The sequence below is a fragment of the Schistocerca americana genome, chromosome X, assembly GCF_021461395.2.
Source record: "Schistocerca americana isolate TAMUIC-IGC-003095 chromosome X, iqSchAmer2.1, whole genome shotgun sequence".
Taxonomy (NCBI): domain Eukaryota; kingdom Metazoa; phylum Arthropoda; class Insecta; order Orthoptera; family Acrididae; genus Schistocerca; species Schistocerca americana.
Genome location: NC_060130.1, coordinates 600,667,681 through 600,681,096, shown reverse-complemented (window position 1 = coordinate 600,681,096; position 13,416 = coordinate 600,667,681).

Genomic DNA, 13,416 nt, shown 5'->3' with positions numbered 1-13,416 from the left:
GGAAAGCCAGGTCGCGAAGAGTACAGTGCAATGCATTCAGCTACACGTTCACAACCGTTGGAAGAAAATTTTTGCGTACCACTCCAACGATACTACGCAAGGGTACGCGAAAGTTACAGTGGACAATATCCAATGGATCTACCACAACCGGAAAGAACGACGGGAGAAATGATCAGAAACAAAAGTGGCGAAGAATCGCGAATTTCATATGGAACTATGAGGAAGTACGACAACGATCATTTCCTCACCGTCAGAAAATTTCAGCACTTTCGAGAAGGAAACTCATTACATCCACGAGCTTTTATTGATCAATTCCGAGTAGGATTACCAGAACACTGGACGCCAGCACACAAATTAGACTTTATATGTGCACACATGTCAGGAACAGTCGCAGAAACCATGCAAAATGTTGCAGCGACATGCCGGTCGTACGAAGATTTCAGAGAGAAGTTTCTCTCACGATATTGAACCAGCGAAGCACAGAACAAAGTGAAGTACGAATTATTACAGAACCCATATCTTGAAAATTCAGGAGAGAAGAGTCCCGTGAAATTTTTCGAATTAATGGCAAAGAAAAATCAATGCTTAGATGTACCATACAGTGGCGGAGAGTTGATTAAATTATGCGCGATGAAGTTACCATTGAAATACCAGCAATCATTAGTAGGTCGTGGAGGCAATGACGTCGAAGCATTTAAAGGTATTCTAAGGGAACTAGAGTTCATATTTTCGGAAGATAACGCAAGAAAAAGACGAAGCGCACGTGAAAACGAAAGCAAAAAGCAGTGGAATCCACAAGACACAGTACGAAGAAACAATAATTACGAACCACGTGATAACTTCGCACCAAGAAACGACAATAGATTTCAACAAAGAACCGGTTATGGATTTAGAAAAGAATATGGCAATAACTATAATTCACCCAGGAACGGCAACAACTATTACTGAGGGAATAACGACAACCGGAACGGGTACTGGAGAACCAATAGACCGACAAATTATCAACAAAGAAACCACTATCAACAAGCTGAACAAGAAAAGAGAATACAGATAGAAGAGGTGGAGGTAAGACCACCAAACCCCGAAAAACGTTCGAATTGACAGCTAAGCGCCCATACCAAAGAGAATGACGCACCGACCCAGGACAATTGCAGCACCTTGAACAGAGAAGTAAATACCTTATCACGAGAAGAGAAGAAGGAAGAAACAAATCCGCCAGGGACCAGATGAAAACGAAGACAGGAAAATAACAATATCGTGTTGGGACGAAATTAATTGGGAGAATACTGACGAGGAAGATGAATTACCAGAGGCATGCACAACGAATGTAGGAGGAAAGGACGAAGTAATGAATATTGCAGAGCTATTTGAGATGGAGACCAGGGAAAGCGAATTCAATGAGGAAATGCGCAGTCGACAGAAGTTGAAAATAAGTTACTAGTTGGCACACAAACCAACGTATACAATGAAGGAAGTTATGAAGCGATAATTAGAGCATTTAGATGCGATTATGTGGAAGTAGTGACGAAGAAGGAGAAGATAGACGAGGATGAGGAAAAAGTAGAGGATGTTGAAGGAAGCGTAAATGAAGGAAGAAGTAGAGAAGAGGAAATAAAAGAGAGAGAAGTATCAGTCGAAGCTTATCCTACAGAAAGTTCGAATTCACAAGGGAAATTCCTGAAAAGACTCATGTATGATTCAGTGGAGGATTCGTTGATGCAAGAAGAAGAAGAACAGAACCAACCCTTTCAAATTCAACCAATTGTGAAGGCCATGGTAAAGCATACCCCAGTCAATATTGTAATTGATAGCGGAAGTGAACTGACTGCGATCTCAGAAAATTTATGCATGCAGTGTAATGCCAATGAGGAATTGCCAGTTCTGAAAACACGTAAGATTAAAGTAAGAGGTCCTATTAGAAACACTGCTGCGGAAGTTACGAGACAAACAAGGTTAACTCTTTCGTGTGAAGGTCAAAAGATCGAAGCCAACTTCGTGATTATACCTAAACTAACTGTAGATTTGATTATAGGTGCAGATTTTTTAAATGAGAGACGAGCGATAATAGATGTGGGGAAAGGTAGCATAACATTCGGGAACGCCACACTTCTCTTTGAGCAAAAGCTAAAATTAGAAGAAATACCAGTTATAAACAAACAATTAAGAATGATGCGGGATAAAGAGGATGAAGAATTAGAATGGTATGCACAAAAGGGGGAATCGCCTCAACTCATGTTAGAAGGCCATAAAGAAATCGACGAAAAACTGCATGAAGTTCAAGGTATTTTGGAACACAGTAAAAGAGAATTAGAGGGTATTTTACGAGATAAAGCAGAGGTATTTTTACCTAAGACTGGCAGTATTAAACACTTTCAGTGCAAGTTTGAAGTAAACCAGCACAAACCATTTAGAGTGCCACCCTATACAATCCCGTTAAGCTACGCAAATAAAAGAACATTCTCAGTAGGCCAGAAAGTATTTGTAAAAACACACCATCTCTCCAGCAAACAGAAACACAAAATACATAAGTTTTACGCTGCATACAAAGGATCTGTCATAATTAGCTGAATTGCTCATGATAATGCTGTGGAACTAATGAACCCAAAAACAGGCAAAACCTTAGGACTTCACCATGTGAGCCATATCAAAAAGTTTGAAGATTAATTTTATAACTGGTAAATAATCAGCACAATATTTCAAGATTATGTTGCAGATAAGATCGTCAGGAGAAAGAAGAATGAAGAGAGAGGAAGGTGGGAAAAAGAAAGTAGTTTCAATAAAAACAAAAACAAAAATAACACCAATAGTACCATAGATTAAGGTGAAGGGATAAAGCATAGATAGTCTAACAGCATGAAATACTAGAATGCTATACACCATGACACTACACAAAAATAAAAAACGAATTTGAGGATTCTTGTAGAAGTTAAGACTCAAAACATCTTAGAATGTAACATGGAAAGGCGCCGAAATTTGTAAAGCTTTTTAAGAAGGCGTAAAACAATGTAGGTACTAGACATATGTTAGATGATTATAAGTAAAACTTTTTGTAAGAACCATTGTAAAAACTCCAGCAAAGACCAGATGCAACAACCCACAAGTTGCAACGCGAGAAGTATCAAGAAATAAAAGGACGTAATTAGCAAGACATGATTCCTACAAAGCAGAAGCGTCGGGAGAAGGGAAAGGACAGTGAGACCAACAGAGGGCTCTTGTATCGGAAGTGGGCAGTAAATCTGCCCGCTAAGCGGAACCCTGCTAGGACAGAACACCACGGAAGGCCAAGAGGGTCTTGGGATGCTCCGACTCAGCGGAGTGAGCAAAAAACGGCCCGACGAGAAGACCACTTGGGCAAGCCACCACTGACAAATAAAAAAATATGTGCAAAAGTCACAATACTGCTATTAAACAGCACGCTGATGCATGAAACTGAAGAAAACTTCCACAAAGTAAAAATGACACGCCCAAACAATTTATCAAACTGTTACTAAGAGGAGAACTTCAAAGCGACTAGTTATCAATAAATATTTCCATATCCTGCCCAGAGAAGAATCAAGTAAGAAGCAGAGAAAAAGCAGGAAGAACAGAAGTTGAAGATTCGCAAGATTGAGACCAAGAAAGAAGATGGGTGAAGAAATTATGTGATGTAGGAATTGTGCAAAAGAAACGTGTGAAAAACGAAATAAGTAAAGCACACCAGACAGTAATAAACTACAAAATAACAGTCATTGACTATGGACTTAAGTAAAAAATAGACTATCGATAAAAATAAGTCATTAGTTCTGAAATGGACAGTATATAAAGAACAAAAGTAAGGCATAATAAACACTAAAACTATATGCCACTTCTTTTCTCCTCATAAAAATAAAAGAATGACTATATTTTACTTATTTTCTCCTTATAAAAACAAAGAATAAAAAATTATCTTGTTGGATGTTTTCCCTTTTTTTTAACATTTGTACCATTTGTTAGGATAATATCTCAATACTTGTGTACATATATTTCTTTGTCAAAGGAATTCTTGGAAATAATTCTTATTTGTTAGTGTAACAATGTTGAAATGAGTGTCTAGAAACAAAAACATTTTACTTGTACATGATATTTAGAAAATGTGTTAGCAATAGATTTTACTTAATTACTACATTTATTAAAAAAAAATATTTCTAAGAAAATCGATGTGAAAGACTCCTCACTTTCGATAACAAACTTCTTAAAAAACGAACTTTACACTTAAATAAAGAAAGAAAATAATTAAAAAATAATAGTTATAATAGAATAAAAATATTCTTCTCTTGTCAATATAAACATATTTTCGAGAATAATGTGGAAGAATATAAAAATAAAAATTAGTAATACAAACAAGCATAGAACCAGAATAACGTGGCTGAACAGTAGGCAACAAAATTTAGATAAAGGAATAATTTTTGACTGACTTAGACAACGATTCAATCATTCCTTAAATTCAGTGCAAAAATTAAGTTCGAAGGGTGGTGATATGTAAGGTGCCAGGCAAATCCAACACCTTCCATGAAAACCCTGACATGATAAGCAAATCCAGTAGTATGTCACATAGCTCCAAATAAATCGTGACATTAAATTAACCAAAGTAATAAGAGTAACGAGTGAGCAAATGGAATACCACAGACTAACACAAGAATGCCTAAATACATGTCATACCTTCCCACCATGAAACAGACGCAGTTCCGAGGGGAGAAACGAGAACAGAAGCCGAGAGCAGAACCATGTTAAGCTAGAAGGCCCTACGATAGAGGACGGACACCCACGTCGCCAGCTAACCGACAGGACCACCCCCCAGCCCATGTTAAAAGCTAGAGCCCTCCAGAAGAACAGTATAGATCTTACGATAACACTAAAAGGGCCACACCAGGCGCAAGTTTTAGCGTGAGACTTTTTCGTGTCTCTGTTACGTTTCAAACGTTAAAAACATTTCCCCATCATGAAAAGTAACCGACAGGACCACCCCCCAGCCCATGTCAAAAGATAGAGCCCTCCAGAAGAACAGTATAGATCTTACGATAACGCTAAAAGGGCCACACCAGTTTTAGCGTGAGACTTTTTCGCGTCTCTGTTACGTTGCAAACTTTAAAAACATTGCCCCACCACGAAAAGTATAACGTTTCTCATTGGATAGACAGAATTTTTGTAGGCGGAGCTTAAGGTTAACTTTGAGACCCTGATTGGTCAGATGAAAACACAGCCAGATAGTTTTTTTTTTTAAACCAACTTCGGTAAATTGTAGTAAGGAGAAGTTAGAAAGGAGTTGCTTCAGAGACGGCGAGCTGTATGGAGCTGCGCCGGCCGCCGCCCCCTGACGAACATCGACATGGTAATAAACGCACGCGATGCCACATTTTTGAGTGCATAAGGCTTCGCTCAGAACTGCAGAAGTCTCATCTGTTACATCCCCTTTTTACGTAATACTAGTGTCGATCATCAATTGAAGCTCATGGTATTCACATTTGCTACGTAAGTTAAAATCTGAAACGCGATGATTTTTCTGTTATATAATTATTGAGAAGCCACATCAGCCACTGTAAGTTATGACAAGTTAGATAAGTAATTAAAGATAATTGAGGGTCACTGTAGACCATTTTGATAGTTTTCTCTTTTGTGAAACTTAATTTAAACCTAGATTATAGATGTGATATGGCATAGGTCATCCTTCGATCCATTGGAGAACTTGGAAACCCATTCAGGGAATATTCGTTCACATTTTTGTTGAACGCAGTTGGTTTTTATGATCCTGTATTAAAACATTTCCTTTTATCAACAGTGCAATTTATAAACAATGTTTTGTGAGTAGAATAAAATTTCCGATGGTAAACTTAACTGCTTTTTCGACGTTATTTTACCAGCTAACTAAAAATAGGAAAGCCTTGAACCCCTTCCACTAAATTTAGTTAGTATTAAGATTCTTTTACAGGGAGTGCAGTGGAGCTGACGCTGACATCATTAAGTATTTGGTTATATCATCGCTAGTCTCACTGAACTCTTCTGAACTCTACATGTCATGTGTGGTCTGGCGTCTCCTTACCAGCAACAGGTCCCAGGTTCAAACTAGTCAATTCCCTAAAAAACACGCTCAGAGCGTCGTTGCGTTGCGCGAAAGTGGTAGGGAGACACGACTTAGAGCAACAGACACCACGCAGAATGTTAGAGCATGCGTATTGAAATACAGAGATATGTAAACAAGCAGAATACGGCGCTGTGGTCGGTAACGCATATGTAAGACAACAAGTGTCCCGCGCAGTTCTTAGATTTGTTACTACTGCTACAATGGCAGGTTATCAAGATTTAAGTGAGTTTGGTGTTATAGCCGGCGCACGAGCGATGGGACACAGCATCTCCGAGGTAACGATGAAGTGGGGATTTTCCCGTGCGACTATTTCACGAGTGTTCTGTGAATATCAGGAATCCGGTAAAACATCGAGATCAACGACGACTGAGGAGAATCGTTCAACGTGAAAGAAATGCAACCATTCTGCAAATTGCTGCGGATTTCAATGCTGGGCCATCAATAAGCGTCAGTGTGCGAACCAGTCAACGAAACATAATCGATATGAGCTTTCGGAGACGAAGGCCTACTCGTATACTCTTGATAACTGCACGGCACATAGCTTTACGCCTCGCCTGGACCCGTCAACATCGACGTTGGATTGTTGACTACTGGAAGCATGTTTCAAATTGTATCGAACGGATGGACGTTTACGGCTATGGAGACAACCTCATGAATCCATGGACACTGCATGCCAGCGAGGGACTGTTCAAGCTGGTGGAGGCTCTGTACTTTTATGAGGTGTGTGTAGCTGGAATGATACGGGACCTCTGATACGTCTAGATACGACTCTGACAGGCGACACGTACGTAAGCAACCTGTCTGATCACCTCCATGCATTCGTGTCTATTGTGCATTCTGACGGACTTGGGCAGTTTCAGCAGGACAATGCTCACCCCATACGTCCAGAATTGCTACAGAGTGGCTCCAGGAACACTCTTCTGACTTTAAACACTTCCGATGGCTACCAAACTCCACAGACATGAACATTATTGAGCATCTCTGGGATGCCTTGCAACATGCTGTTCAGAGAGATCACCATCTCCTCGTACTTTTACGGATTTACGGACAGTCCTACAGGATTCATGGGTCAATTCCCTCCAGCACTACCTTAGACATTAGTCGAGTCCATGCCACGTCGTGCTGATGCACGTCCGCGTGCTCGCGGGGACCCTACACGATATTAGGCAGGTGTTTATTTATTTATTTATTTATTTATTTATTTGTTTATGTCCCATAAATACAATACTGCGAGACATTCGCATGGATGTAGGACGTGTCTGAATTATTACAAATAATACAAAGTAAATACATAAAAGTACATCTTGCAAGAGGATATCTGGTATAGGACAAAATACACATTAATAGGTAAAGTAAAATTACATTAAAAAATGGCAAATCTTAATAGCTAAATGAAAGGCACAGTAATGTTAACAGTGATTGTGAGTATCGTAATGCACAATAGCACATCAAGTTAGTAAATGAAGAAATCAATTACAGTTAACTCTACTGAAATATTCTTCTACCGAATAGAAGGAATTATCTAATAAATACCGTTTGAGCTGTTGTTTAAATCTGGGAAACTCGTGGATAAGTAATTTCAGTGATGGTGGGAGAGCATTGAACACCTTGCAGCTCATGTAATGGACTCCTTTTTGTACAGTAGTAAGGTTTTTTGATCCGTAATGGAGGTCCATCTTCCTCCTGGTATTGTGGGTATGGTATGAATCATTAGTTTTGTACGATTATCCATTTTTACCAATGAAACATAACAGGGAGTAGATATATTGGCATGCAGTTGTCAGTATCCCTAATTTTCTGAAAAGGTTCCTACGAGAATGTCTAGGCTGGACTCCGCTCATTATCCTAATAACTCTCTTTTGGGCAATGAATATTTTTTTGGATAATGGCGGATTACCCCAGAAAACTACGCCATACAGCAATAGTGCATGGAAATAACTAAAATAAGCAGTTTTTGTGGTGTCTCGGTCACATACAGTGGAAATAATACGAACAGCGAATGTTGCTGAGCTGAGTTTTTTGTGGGGGTGCAAAATATGTTCAGACCATTTTAGACTGTTGCCAATGTGTACACCCAGAAACTTGGTTGACTCAACATGTAGTAACTCACTACCATTCAATGTAATACTTATTTGACCCTCAGCTTTTTTCATTACTTGGAAATGTACAAACTGGGTCACATTAACATTTAGTGATAACCCATTATTTACAAACCAATTACATACTTGACTAAAGACAATACTGGCCGATTCCTCAAGATTGAGGTGTACCTGTTTCTTTGGCTCTTCAGTATATATGGCTACTACACTATAGATGTATAAGTTTACAACTATTTTTTTACTTGTATTGTTTTCACTGACCAAAAGAGTCTATCCTGTTACACAAAACTTAACACGTTTGCCTACTTGCAAATAACTCATTCTATGACAGGTTTCTCGCAATTTTCAGTCCGGAACCGCGCTGCTGCTACGATCGCAGGTTCGAATACTGTCTCGGGAATGGATGTGTGTGATGTCCTTAGGTTAGTTCGGTTTAGGTAGTTCTAAGTCTAGGGGACTGATGACCTCAGATGTTAAGTCCCATAGTGCTCAGAGCCATTTGAACCATTTTTTCTCGCGATTACTCAGTCACACCCTAAGGACCCTACCGCACTGGGATGCCACTGCACGTCTGCTGGCAGAAATGCCAGACAGAAGCATGAGACACGATGGAGCTACTACCTAAGAGTGGCAGAGCGACCGCCACGTCGTTCTGCCGGTAGACCTGCCAGTGGAATGGCGGCGCACGGCCGCTCCCGCACCACGGCGCCAGCTGATCTGCTAAGCGCTAGCTGCCACTCACCCCAAACTAGTTTTATCAGCCCGAGTGAGCGCTATGGGTAGTTTCGACACCGAATCTTTTATCTGTGAGATTCAGGTGAGACCAGCAACTTGAGACATTCCACCTCAGGGCTACTGGAAACTCGAACTGGAAAAAAGTGTAGGGAATTACGAGCGTCGTAAATGACGGGAACTTTGAAGAACAAGCCCCTCCACGCTACAATCACGTTCAAACTACGTATCATAGCGCGCCCTCTGGACTATGCCCGGCCGGCAATCGAGGAAATTAACGATTCTAAATTGCCTCACAGCCTGTTCCAATCACAAGAATTTTACACCACAGAAAAAGCATATTTTACTGTCCGGGCTATGGAAGTTTTCCTCAAAACATATTTCCAGATCTAAATAGCACAGGTACATCTCCTGTTGCATAAAGTGATACTAATGGGTCCAATACATCAGTCACACTAGAAATATTTTAGGAAATTAGATATATAAACAAATGAGACAGGTTTACTACTTTTTGTGTATAACATTTGTACAGTGAATTCAATTCATAATAACGTACTTTTCAAATAAAAACTGAAAATTCGCGTCAATGTATACTTTAAAGTCACAAATAAAACGATAAATGTGACTGCAGACAACAAATAATTTTCTACCGATTAGGCAGGTAACGAAAGTCTTTTTGTGTTGGGATTACTTTCCTTAAAACACTGTCCTTTTCTTGACTTAATCTCGGGAGATCTCCACTAACTCGTCGAATGAATGTACTCACTTTGTTTCGAAACTGAAAAATTTAGCTCTGTAATTTCTTAAATGATCAATGTGTGAAATAACCCGTTTATATCACGATCAGCAATTAAGGGATGTACGCAGAACGTCTTTTCCTGCATTTCCTGCATTTCGAAAATGTGCACAAAGCTACTAGCTCTTCTAATGAACCGATACTGAAGGCATTCCTCTGGCGTTCCGTAATGCAAGACCTGTGCGCTGCGAGCAGAGCGACCAACATACCTGCCGTGGAATAGACGTCGGACACGGACCGTGCATCCGAACATTGAGCGTTGAGCCGAGTTTCTGGCGTTACAGCGTGAAACAGCACATTGAGGAGTATTTCCGCACGTGCAGAGTAATATTGCCAAATATTCTGAACGTGCGTTTGAACGTTGACCAATGAGATGGCAGAACGCCACATGTCACATGTTCGCTATCTCCCTTCGATGCAGAGTTGTGAGGCGCCATATTTGCTTTCAAATGAACCCCATGTGTATACATGCCGTTTCTGAGCATCAGAAAACTGAGGAGCTCTCGGAAACCCGAGATGTATGATTTGTTGTAATAAAATGACGAGAAACGTCGTATTCGTGGTAAAAGAATTATTATAACTTGCGTATTATGAGAGTATGCCACTTGAAGGCAACGGTATGTCGAGGAGCCATTAAAAACGCATTGTTCTTAGTACACATTGTTATAATAAAATTTCAGTTAATAATATAACTCCGAATAAAGCTTTCAGGACATGGTAACAAGATAGGTATGATTATCCAACCGCAACGGTCGCGTTAACGCAGTGAATAGCGTCACACTATCATGACGTGAAAAAAGATATGTTGATTGTTCACAACTTCAAAGCATTTTTTCCTAACCTAAGCGTTTTTAATGTGTTCTGATACTTTCTTATTAATTTAATGGAAATATATACTATAATATTCGATGTTATGTAAATACGAGGGTTGGAACTTTAATAGTGGCAACTATTTATTTACAGCTCGTACAAAACAGATACGTGTTTCAAAGTTTTACTGACGTTCAAAGTGGTCACCATCATTGTGTATAACCCGTTCCCAGAGATGTGGAAGTTGTAGGATACTCTTAACAGTGACAGTTGTGTTGACAGTTCGAGCGGCGTGGTCTATTGCCCGACAGATTCGTAGCAGTTCTGAAGCGAATGCCGTGAAGTGTTTCCTTCAGGCTAGAAATTGAGCTGAACTTACGAGAGATTAGGTCAGGGGAGTGCAGTAGTATAGCACTTAGCAGCCCAATCAGTCAAACAACTCAGTATCAGCTTATACTGTACGTGCTTGAGCATTGTCCTGCAAAACGATGGTCAGGTCCTGCAGAAACTGTCACTACTTCTGTCTCCAAGTTGGTCGTAGGTTTTGTTCCAAAAATGAACAGCGTAGAGACAGAAGTGGTGACACTTTCTGCAGGACCCGACCACCATTTTGCAGGACAATGCTCAAGCACGTACAATGCAACCTGTTACTGATTTGTTTGACTGATGGGGCTGCTAAGTGCTATACCACCTAGTGTACTCCCCTGACCTAAACCATCGTAAGTTCAGTTCAATTTCTATACTGAAGGAAACACTTCACGGCATTCCCTTCAGAACTGCTACGAATCTGTCGGGCAATAGACCACGCCGCTCGAACTGGCACTGTCAAGAGTACCCTACGACTTCCACATCGCTGGGAACGGGTTATACACAATGATGGTGACTACTTTGAACGTCAGTAAAACTTTGAAACACGTATCTGTTTTGTACAAGCTGTAAATAAATAGTTGCCACTATTAAAGTTCCAACCCTCATATAAGTGCGCTCTTTCTGTGAGGAGTGAGTTTGTTCGCTTTGCTTAATCTACAGAATTCCTTGCACTACTTGCAGTAAGATATTTTGCCGTTTTTTCTTTTAAGTTTCGTAATTCACATGTTGTAGAGCTTCTGCTACTGAGTAGGAACAATGATCAAGTAAGAATGACTTTAGCCGGCCAGAGTGGCCGAGCGGTTCTAGGCGCTACAGTATGGAACCGCGCGACCGCTACGGTCGCAGGTTCGAATCCTGCCTCGGGCATGGATGTGTGTGACGTCCTTACGTTAGTTAGGTTTAAGTAGTTCTAAGTTCTAGGGGACTGATGACCTCAGAAGTTAAGTCCCATAGTGCTCAGAGCCATTTGAACCTTTTTGAAGAATGACTTTAGTGTTTTACTAAATCGGAGAATGATGAAATAATTTGTATCTTATGCGGAGAACTATTGTAAATTTTTATCGTACTATTTGTAAAGGGACTTTTATAAGCCGATGTCCTTACTGACTGGACGTGGTACTTTCCTTTTTGCATTATAATATTTTCACGGATATTGAAGTTTTTATATATGTATACTACAGACAGAACAACCTGACTAGCATGTGGACAAGGGAGGAAAGTAAGTTTTAGTAGAGCTAATGTTTGAAATTTACGCCCGTCCATTTCGCAAACAGTGTGATTTATGAGCCAGATACAGCTGACAACCGCCGCTGAAGCGCGTTGCGATCGCGTATACCACGTTGGGGCCCACGTACCGTCTGCACAAGTCGCACAGTTTCTGGAGCAGCGTTCAGCAGCACGTTGAACTCGGCACGCTCAACGTTCGACAGCACAGCCCCTGTGCCGACGGCTTAAGGCGCAGCTCCCGAGCCCCCACCCCCGGCACTACAAACGCCATTACAGCAGACGCCGCGAGGCCTACGAGAGACAGGCCACGGCGCGTACGTCACAAAGGTAATCCTGCGCTCGCTCGCTCGAAACAGCAGACAAACTACGTTTCTACACCTGTTAACTCGTAACTAGGCGTGTCCGTACAAACGAAAACTAAATCTTCTACTGGAATCCGCTATTATGGAATCTTACTGTTATTAGTCCTATAATGATGGGAAGTCCATGGGCCTACTTATAATTTCTCACGGCTCAACTGGCGCACAATAAAATAAAATCATGCTAAAATGATTTGCATTTGCAGTTGCAGTTGCATAAGGCACAACTTCCAGCATGTAATGAGTACTGTTGAGCAGAAGAGACTAAATGCTATAAACACGCTGTTATACCATTTATATCGAGTATTGATCTTGAATTAAATTTTCCTGTAGTACTGTTAATCAGTAAGACTTTATAATAGCAGATTCCAGTGGAAGATGCTATTCTCATTAGTACTTACACGCCCAGCTGCGAGTTAACAGGTTTAGAAAGGCATTTTGTCTGCTGAGGCGAGCGAGCGAGCGAGTTCAGGTCTACCTTCGTGACGTACGCGCCGCGACCTGTCTTTCTCGTGGGCCTCGAGACCCCGCTTCTGACGTCATTTTTTACTGTGAAGATAGTAATATTATTATGCACTTCCTCCTCCTTGGCTCCCTAACTACAGGCGGAAACATCCTTAGCCCGAGTGTGCATAGCTGTATTCAACATGTAGCGTCACTGCATGATGATCTGCGTCTCCCTGGTCTCAGATTTCTTGGGCGCTCGGATTACAATTTCAGCTACGCTGACGCTCCACTGATACACATCGAGTGAGGAGGGACAATTGTTAAAGCACTGGACTCGCATTTGGGAGAATCAGGGTTTTAATCTCCTCTGGACCGAATAATACGAATGCTGGATTCTTTGAAAAGATATGCAGCTGATTCCCTTCACTATCGCTGTCCATTGCAAGCTCCGTCACTAATAATCTCGTGGTTAACGGGTCG